General features: G+C 39.2%; 1 long non-coding RNA gene across 1 annotated transcript; it reads left to right on the plus strand.

Annotated features, from left to right (window-relative positions):
• Positions 1–2,810: 2,810 nt before the first annotated feature.
• On the plus strand, positions 2,811–9,721 carry LOC114649610 (uncharacterized). Its single transcript, XR_003715826.2, has 2 exons — positions 2,811–2,848; positions 9,636–9,721. It is a non-coding gene; the product is annotated as an uncharacterized LOC114649610 (long non-coding RNA).
• Positions 9,722–9,933: the final 212 nt, after the last annotated feature.

The following is a 9,933-nucleotide window of genomic DNA, read 5'->3' on the forward strand; positions in this document are numbered from 1 at the left end:
TGTCACAGTGTTCCTCCATTTCTCTCCCACAACACATCTACTTCCTCTTCTCCTAAACTCTTCCACACATCTACTATTATTACATCCATTTTTCATTCTTTTTAATGGTTTCTTACTTTATCCCTCCTTATTTTTGGTATTAGTCTTTTATTTGGGACTCCAACCCCAAATACTGCATTTGGATTGTCTTCATTCAACAGCATTTCAAAGAACCTCTTCCATCTATTTGTAATCTTATCATGCTCATTTGAAACCACATCTTGCTCATCTTTCACCTGCTTTTTCTGACTGAAATCCTTCCCAGCCTTGTTCTTAAGCTTTACTATTCTAAACCTTTTTTTCTTTCCCCATCTTTTGTCTCCAGTTCTTCATATACCTCCTCCAAAGTCTGTCCCTGGGCTCTTGCCACTGCCTTTTGTGCCTCCCTGTTTGTCTGCCAATTTATTTCTTTATCTTGTCCTGATTGATACCATGTCTTCTTTGCCGCCTTCTTATCCTTTATGCAACTCTCTGTTTCACCACCATGTTTCTTTGTCCCCAGGTGGGATCCTTCCTGTCATCTTACCCAACACCTGTTCATCTACCTTTAACTACTTTGCTATTCTTCTCCCGCCATTCCTCCACACTCTTAAATTATTGCACTTTATTTCAAACTTTCTCCCAAAACCTGTTCATAATCCCTTCATCTTTAAATTTCCACCACTTTATCCTTGGTGCTGCTTGCTCTGGTTTTATCCTTCTGCTGATTCTTATCTCCCAGTCCATCACCACACCTTTATGCTGCCCTGTCAGACTTTCCTCATCTATGCTTTATCTCTTTCAAATGAGATCTTTTACACTTTAGAAACTTTATTTGTTTTCCAAAATCAGCTTTCACAAGTTGATTTACATTTATTTATCTTCCCACCTCCCCATCCTCCATGCCCCCTCTCCATAATCGTTCTACTCTTTCCCACAAGCCCATGTTGATCACCACCAACAATCACCTTTTCTCCTTCTTGTACTACGCTAAGCTCTTCATCCAATATGCCCAGAAAACATCCTTCTCTTCTTCCTCATAGCCCACTTGAGGATCATACTGTATGCACAAATGGCATGAACTACAGTCTCACCAAGGCCCAGCTTGACACTCCTCACCGTACCTCTCCTCCTATTCACACTGACAAGATTATCTTTAGTTCTTTGAATACTACTAGACCAGTACAATTCTTCCTTTATTCATTTGCTCCACTGTAGAGCAATTTAAAGCTTCCTCCCAATTCTCTTCCCTTATTCCCTTCCACCTCATTTTCTGCACACACAGCATTCCCACTTTCCTCTTTTCCATTGTGACCACCATGGGGCGCTACAGCATGCAAAACAGCAGACACAACCTTACAGACACACATCCTGGTTATAATAATATGTACACAATACCTTTCTTGAAAGGTTTCTTTATAGTCAAAACAAAACACAGTTCTTTTTCCTCTCTATTTTTCTTCTTCTCCACACCTCCTATGTGAACTTTATCCATTCTCCACACTCAATTCTGACTCTCAAGCATCTCCTTTTATCTTAGACCTGGGAGTATTTTCAGTGCCACAGCAGAACCCATTGGAAGCACTCATGGGTCAAACAGAATTAAATTTCCCTGCAGGATCCCTAGGGTGGCTTCCATGGAACCCAACAAGGCTGCCCTATTGGACTCTCGTTCTCAGCATGCCTTGTAGGTGACTGTACAAGTAGAATCACCCAGGGATGCTGCCACCTAGCGTATCAGGGGAGCATGTATTCCTGATGGGTTTTCTCCCCCTGTCCTTGCATCATACTGGCCCATGTGTGCTGTCCATCACACCATCAAATCTGACAAATGTCTTCCTCATCCCAGTCATTGTTACAACATTCAGTGTCCCCAGTCTTACCTTTAACTTACCTTTTCCTTTCCCCTCCCCAGTCTTCTTCTTCTACTTGTTCTGGACTAACTTCTCTAGCCTGTCCACCCTTGGCCTGGTAGCCCTTTTTCTCAATTCAATTCAAAGTTATTACAGCATAACTGAGCAGTTTTGTTATTCACCACAACATGCGTAAAACTTCAAGTTATCATGCAAAGAAAAGATAATATGAGACAGTGAAAAATACCAGTAGAGTGCAATGTAGAAATTGTGTAATATTTGTGTGTATAATGATCAGGAAACGCAGAAGAAATTAGTTTCTCTTTGAAGAAGATTCTATAAGCCTTTGGAAAATACGTAACTGCGAGCTTCTGCAATCAGTGACAGCAGCAATGATTTCCCTGGTGATGTAAAAAAAGCACCGTCCCTCAGATGAGATGTAAAATTGATGTCCTGAATCTATGAGCATTTAAAAGATTCTTCGTAATGAGCAGGGTGTATCCTGATGTCCTGGCTAAATCGCCTCCCATGGCTTAGTCATTCTGGCCACTTAATTCTCCACTGTCTCTAATTGGTTCAATATCTCTTACCCCTTCACCACCGAACAGCTAATGTGTGGTGAGTGCACTGGCACAAAAATGGCTCCCATCTCATCATCCAGGTGAATGCTACCCATTGTGTTGGTTCAAGTGGCTCCCCACTCACTATGTAAAGTGCTTTGAGTAGTGAGGAAAGCGCTATGTAGATGTAAAGAATTATTATTATTAGTGGTTGATGAATTTCATGGGTCTTATAATTATAATGAGTTATTTGTCTGCTTGAAGTGCAGAAGTTTTCAATCGGATATCTTTGATTTATTTGTTTTTATTATATACCTCTGCAGAATGTTGGACAATTCTTTATTAGAGTACTTCATTTTAATGCTTTACTTCTTTTACAGGAAGTTTATCCAAGATGTTCTGTCACAAATAGTAAAGGTAAGGCACTGAGTGTGAGACACCATATGAGTGTGCCGGTGTCTTTCCTCTGTCTGTGTCCCGATCAGCTTCTGCTAACCTCCTTAGCGTGACAAAAATGGGCAAAAAGGAATGAGTTTTATTTTCATCACCTAAAATATTTTATTATGTTTAACAGAAACATGTAAATGCCAAAACATTAACATAATCACAGTAGGAGAGATAAGTCACGTATCCACTTCCATACTGATGCAGATTTAATGCACATCCTTCGTGTGACAGTCGCCAATGCACATAGACACTTTTTGCAGTTGTTGAAAGATTTATTTTGTATTTTTTTTTTATCTATTTAAAATTATTATTTTCACACATGTACGCCTGAAGGTCATCTTCCAGGCTCGCATAAAATAAGTAAAACCACCCCAGGACAAGAGGGGGTACTGGTGCTAACCGTCTTCTCTACTTCTTCCTTCACAGCCTTCAAGAAACTGCCCTTTGAGGGCACTGAAACGAAACAAGCCCTGCTGCCCCCCCCCCCCCCCCCCCCCAATACTTTCTGGTCCGATATAAAAGGAGACCGTCCCCAGAAGATGGCATCTCATTTTACATGTTGAATTGGCTTTTCCGCTACCTTGAGCCAGAACTAAGTCCATCTAAAATGACTGATTGAATTGACTATTTCTTGACATTTAAACACACGTTGAAGTCATTGAGATTTGTTTCTTCACTTTTTTTGCTCAGTTGGCACCCCAAACAGCCTCCTTTTGGCATGGAACATCATTTTGCTCTGCTACACAATGAAGAATGTTAGTGCCTGACACGCTTGATCGATGCTGCCTGTTGTGTTCTTGTAACCTACCATGCTTAGTGACTTCCACATTTTCCCAAACACTGACAGTTGCTGCATTGTGAACAATGCTTTGGAGGAAGATGTCTTTTTTGTCCTTACACTTTATTTCAATCATTTTGTTTTTATGTGGAACAGCCACTGCACCACATTTCAGCTTGATGTGTTCATGCGAGTGGAATCACCAGTGCCGTATCCATCAGTTTTTCCTTTGAAGTAAAATCTTACGCTGTTCAGATGCGGTATAGGAACTGTTCGTCATTATACAGTAACCTTGGTCAAGCTTGTAAAAGCAGAGTTGATGTAGTGATGCCGTATTGACTCTAACTACCATCTCTGTTGATCCCTCTACTGGTGTAATGTATCAAGTTTAAGATGTACCCTGAGCTTGCTCTGCCTTAAATGTAGAACTTAAAAGTGAATTGTTCCCATTGAGACAGAAGTAATTATTAAGGAAAAGTCTGAGTAACACATGGCAAGGGCAGGGGTTTTACTGAACATTCAGCATGGGTTCAAAAGAGGGAGATTGTGTTTTACCAACTTGCTGGAATTCTATGAGAAGGTAACAAAAGGATACAACCAAAGTATAGTATATGACTTTATTTATCTTGACTGTCAGAAAGCATTTGAGAAGGTGCCTCATGGGCTTCATACTAAAGTGGGAGTTCATGGTGCGGTGTGTAGATGGGTGCAAATTTGCTCAGACACAGGAAGCAGAGGGTGATTGTGTGAGGATCCTTATCAGAATTGGGTGATGTTAAGAGTGGTGTCTATTTGGGGTCAGTGTTACGGCTGCTGCAATTTTTAATTCATATAAATAATTTGGATAGGAATATAAATTATAAAATGGCTAAGTTTGTAGATGACACCAAGATAGGTGGATTGGCAGATAATCTTGAATCTGTTGAATCATCACAGAGAGACTTGGACAGCATACAGGCTTGGGCACGTTTTTGGCAGATGAAACTTCATGTAAGTAATGTAAAGTATTACAAATAGGAAGTGAAAATGTGAGGTTTGAATACACAATAGGAAGTCTGAAACTCAAAATTACACCTTATGAGAAGGACTTAGGAGTCATAGCGGATTCGACACTATGAACTGCCAGGCAGTGTTGAGAAGCCACTAAGAAGGCTAACAGAATATCAGGTTATATAGACTCCTGTTTTGTGGAGTACAAGTCCAAGGTGGTTCTGCTCAACCTTTATAACGCACTGACGAGGCCTCATCTGGAGTACTGGGTGTGGTTTTGGTCTCCAGAATACAAAAAGGACAAAGCAGCTCTAGAAAAGGTCCAGAGAAGAGTGACTAGGCTGATTCCAGAACTACAGGGGATGAGTTATAAGATTAAAAGTGCTGAACCTTTTCAGTTTAAGGAAAAGGAGATTAAGAGGTGACATGATTGAAGTATTCAAAATTATGAAGGGAATAAGTCCAGTGCATCGAGACAGTGACTTTAAATTGAGTTCATCAAGAGCACAGTTGCAAACTTCTTAAATGTAAATTTTGCACAAACTTTAGGAAGTTTTTCCTCACACAGAAAACCACAGACACTTGGTGAGCAAATAGTGTGATAGAGAGTAGGACTTTAGGGACCCTCAAAACTCAACTTGATGTTATTTTAGAGGAAGGAGTGGATAGGATTGGTGAGCTTTTTTGGACTGAATGCTCTGTTTTCCTCTAAATCTTTCAAACAGGTATCTTCAGCCTCTTGCCTTTGATAGAAATCTCTGGAAGAAAAAAGAATTTTCTTTATAGAGGCCAAGAAATACGTACACCCCAAAAGAAAAAGAAAATGCAAGCAGTGCAACATAATAAGAAACAAAATAATAAAAAACACAATATTGGTAATAATATGTAGAAATAAAAATATATATTGTATAGGACAAATATATAGAAAAAGAGTAGTGGAATTTAGTAGCTTCTCATGTAGTGAGGTTCTTTCTGTGGAGATACGAGCAATGGCCTTTACCTCATTACTATCATGTAGGCTTATCTTGCTCAACTGGTAGAATCCCACAGTACCAGTTTTAAGTCAATGGGTAATGTAGAGGATCTGTTCAAAACTGTTTCAAAATATGGCAGGATCTAATCAATAACATTTTAGAATAAGCTTCTATTTCATGGAAAAGGATACTCTTCCTTTGTAGATTAGCTTTGGTTTTTGGCTCTCCACTCTTTCACTATGGTGGGGGTTGATTTTTGCTTTGTTAAGTTTGACTTGATTGTATGGTATGTTATCTGCTTCTAGTTAAAATCGAGGCTATAGCAGCACTAGAGAAAATCCAGAAAAGAGCGACTAGGCTGATTCCAGGGCTACAGGGGATGAATTATGAGGAAAGATTAAAAGAGCTGAGCCTTTACAGTTTAAGCAAAAGAAGATTAAGAGGTGACATGATTGAAGTGTTTAAAATTATGAAGGGAATTAGTCCAGTGGGTCGAGACTGACTTGAAAATGAATTTATCAAGGACTTGAGGGCAAGGTTGGAAACTTGATGAGGGTAAATTTTGCACAAAACATTAGGAAGGTTTTCTTCACATGGTGAACCACAGATCCAAGAAATAAGTGACCAAGTAGTGTGGTAGACAGTAAGACTTTAGGGGCCTTCAAAACTTGAGGTGATGTTATTTTGGAAGAATTAAGTGGATAGGACTGGCGAGCTTTTTCAGTCTGAATGGCCTGTTCTCATCCTGATTGTTCTAATGTGATGTACTGTATCCAAGACAGCCTTCTGTTGTAACCCATCAGACTTTTGTTAATAGCTATGTCACGATCGGGATCATACACTTTCTGTATATTTTTGTTGATTGCCTGATACACATCCCACAGTTTGTACAGTTTCACTTCTGAGTGACTGACTACATCATAGTCATCATGATTAGTGAAGTATTTCATAATGAGTGATAAACAACATCCAGTCTTAACTTCACCAACAATGGGTGTCTAAAATAACAGTTTGTGGACCAGCACCATCTCTGGACAGGTTTGTCCACTATGACCTGCTATATCAGGAGAGTGAGAAACATCCACAAGTCATCTGCAGTGACTGTGACAAGCAAATGGTTCACTGTGACTTTTGCAACAATCCTAAGCATAGCATTACATTTCAGCATCTAGTCTTTCCACCAGTCTATCAATGACAAATAGTAAATAGTTTTCATAATCATGATGGGCAACAAGAAAGTCAGCACAATTGTCCATAATTGTAAGAAGACACCAAAAATGAACATCACTGAAATATAGTAGATCGAGGTTTAACAGACAGGTGTTAATTTCACTATTTCTTTCAATATTCGATAACCAATTCACATCATCATCACAACTTCACAATTCAAGCAATTTCAGTTTGTTCTAAAACATGTTATAGGAATTTTAATTTGCCATTGTGTATTTGGTTAAAGGTTCTTCCCCAGTCATAAATATTGATGAATTACAAAAGAGTTACCATGAAGTGGTAGAATGCATAGAAAAATTATTTTTTGCAGCATGATGTTACGTCATACACTAAACGGCAGCAGAATACTGTCCTTGGAGTTATTGGGGGGGGGCATAACAGTGTGGATCATTACATTTCACCGTGAGCTGACTCAGGTTTAACTATTCTAAGGAAAAACACAACAAGCATAAATATTTGGGGCACGTACAGGCAAACCACATATAACTGAAAAACAAACGTGAAGTATAAATACATTAAGAAGGGAAAAAAAGTACATGCGAGGCAGGAAGAGGCGAGTCGAGGGGACAGACACCAGAAGTGATGTCAGAGGTGATAGGGCTGTCAGTCATCTGCTTTGTAGAGGGAGGAAACAAGGAGGTGTCAGTAAATAGCGCCACCCTGAAGATCGATGAGGAATTACCACCACCAGAGTCCTAAAGATGGCCCCAAGGAGTATGTGTGTGACATAATCTTTAGGTAAAATTCCAAGCCTGGATCATTCTCAGGGTTAGAGCCAACAAGATTAAGCCCGTTTTTCTATTTTTCCTAATGGCACCTTTAGTTCTTTCTAGGTTGTTGTTTCATGTTTGACAAATATGTTTACTTTGTCTCTGCTAGTCGCTGGCTCACATATCAAATTATTTTCTGCTTTTCTTTTCTTAGTGCTGGCAACACATTTCACTCTAAAAGTTTTCTGATGAGAACTGAGTGTCTTACAGTAGATTCAGATTTTATTCTGACCCCTTAACTTTCTTCATATTTTATTGTTTTGTAGATTTCATTTTAAACAAATACATTTGCCATTTTTGCCCACTGGCCCACACTCAATAACCTATAATAAGAAAACAAAACATGTTTTGGAAAGTTTTCAGAATTTATTGAAAATGAAAAACTGAAAATTGTCATTCATAGTACACAGTACTTTGTAGAAGCCCCCTTTGGTGGGTTTCAGTCTTTGTAGATAAGTTTCTACAAGATTGGCACGCCTAGATTTGGGCAGTTTATCCCATTTGTCCTGGTACATCCCTTCAATCTCTATTAGGCTGGATGGAATGTATCTGTAAACTGCCATCTTCAGATCCTTCCACACATGTTTTGTGGGGTTTAAGTGGGTTTTAGATTGGTCAACCTCAAGGACACTCAAAGACTTGTTCCGAAGCCTCTCCAGCTTTGTTTTGGCTGTAAGCTTCAAGTCATTGTAATGTTGAAAGGTGAATCGTCACCCCAGTCTGAGGTGGCATGCATTCTGGCTTTCTTCAAGGACTTCTCTGTATTTGGCTACATTCATCCTTGCCTCAGTTCTAACCTGTCTCCCTGTCTCTGACTTTCAGAACCATCCACACAGCATGATGACATCACCACCATGTTTCACCATAGGGTTGGTATTAGGGAGGATCAAAGAGTTCAGTTTTTGTCTTATCAGTTCAGAGAATCTTTTCCTCAGGCTCTCAGAGTCCTTTAAACTGTTATATTCCTTTGACTTCGGTCAAGCCTCTCTACCATAAGTGCTGCTGAGGTGGTCATCCTTCTGACAGATTCACACATCTCAGCAGATGACCACTGGGTTCTTGCTTGTCTCACTGTTTAAGGCTCTTCTCGTCCCATACTTAGTTTGGCTGGAGGGCAACCTTTAGAAGGAATCCTGGTTGTTCCAAACTTCTACCATTTCACATTTCATGAGGTCATTTTCAACACTCATAGCTTTACAAATGGTTTCATTACTTTGACCTGATTTATGCTTCACAACAATTTATTCGCAGAGGTCTACAGACAGACTCTTGGACGTCATGGCTTGGTGGTTGTCTTAACATGCAGTGTGAATTGTGGGACCTTCTATACACAGAGACATGTGTGTGTCTTTCTAAATGATGTCCAATCTATTCAGTTTGCCACAGGTGGATTCCAAACAGGTTCTCAATACATTTCAAGGATCACTAAAGAAATCAGGATGAACCTTACCATGATGTGGAGTTACATAGCAAACAGAATAATTCTAGGAATCAATGAAAGATTTCAGTTTTAGATTTTTTAAATTTTGCAAACTGTTGTGAACAATATTTTCTCACTTTGTCATTTTTAGTTATTGAGTATAGACTGATGGGCAAAAATGGACAATTTATCCTTTGGAAAAGAAATCTACAACACCATAAAGTGCACAGACAGAGAAGGAGACTGAATACTTTCTGAATCCAGTGCATTTCGCATGGAGTTGGGACAGCTTAGTGATTAGCTAAACAAACGGGCTTCATGGACTGAGTGGTCTCCTCTTGTTTTTCATATTTCTTAAGCTTCTGGTGTTCTCTGCAAATTTTATTTTGTGTGAATCATTTCACTCATTTCTACTTAAGTTTATTAAAACATCTTCTCATTTTTTTCATAACCAATCTTGGCTCCTTAGTCTCATCCCCTCTTCTGACAACTGGTGTTCTTGTCCATTCGATGTCCTGTAGTCCTTTCATTGAATGTTTAATTGTTACATTTGCTGTAATCTGCTCATTCATCTTTGTTTCTGTTTTCTCCTCAGATGAAGAGATGTCAAGCATCCACTGAAGACTTTAATCACTAAAAACACTCTGTAGTCAATTTTAATAAAGTAGTCATGCATACCTACTCCTTGTGTCTTCAATTGTCAATCCAGGTTGATAACACAGTCTTGTCACTCAGCCATGATGGTTCTCATGGATTTTTTTATTTTAGACAATTTCCTGTGAATAAATCAAGTTTGATGGCTGTTAAATACCAAAGTAAGCACCATACGTTTATGTTCCTTAGTGAGCTATCCAGTCCCCTTTAATGATGATGATGATGATGATAACAGAAGC

This window comes from Erpetoichthys calabaricus, chromosome 3 (genome assembly GCF_900747795.2).
Source record: "Erpetoichthys calabaricus chromosome 3, fErpCal1.3, whole genome shotgun sequence".
Classification (NCBI taxonomy): domain Eukaryota; kingdom Metazoa; phylum Chordata; class Cladistia; order Polypteriformes; family Polypteridae; genus Erpetoichthys; species Erpetoichthys calabaricus.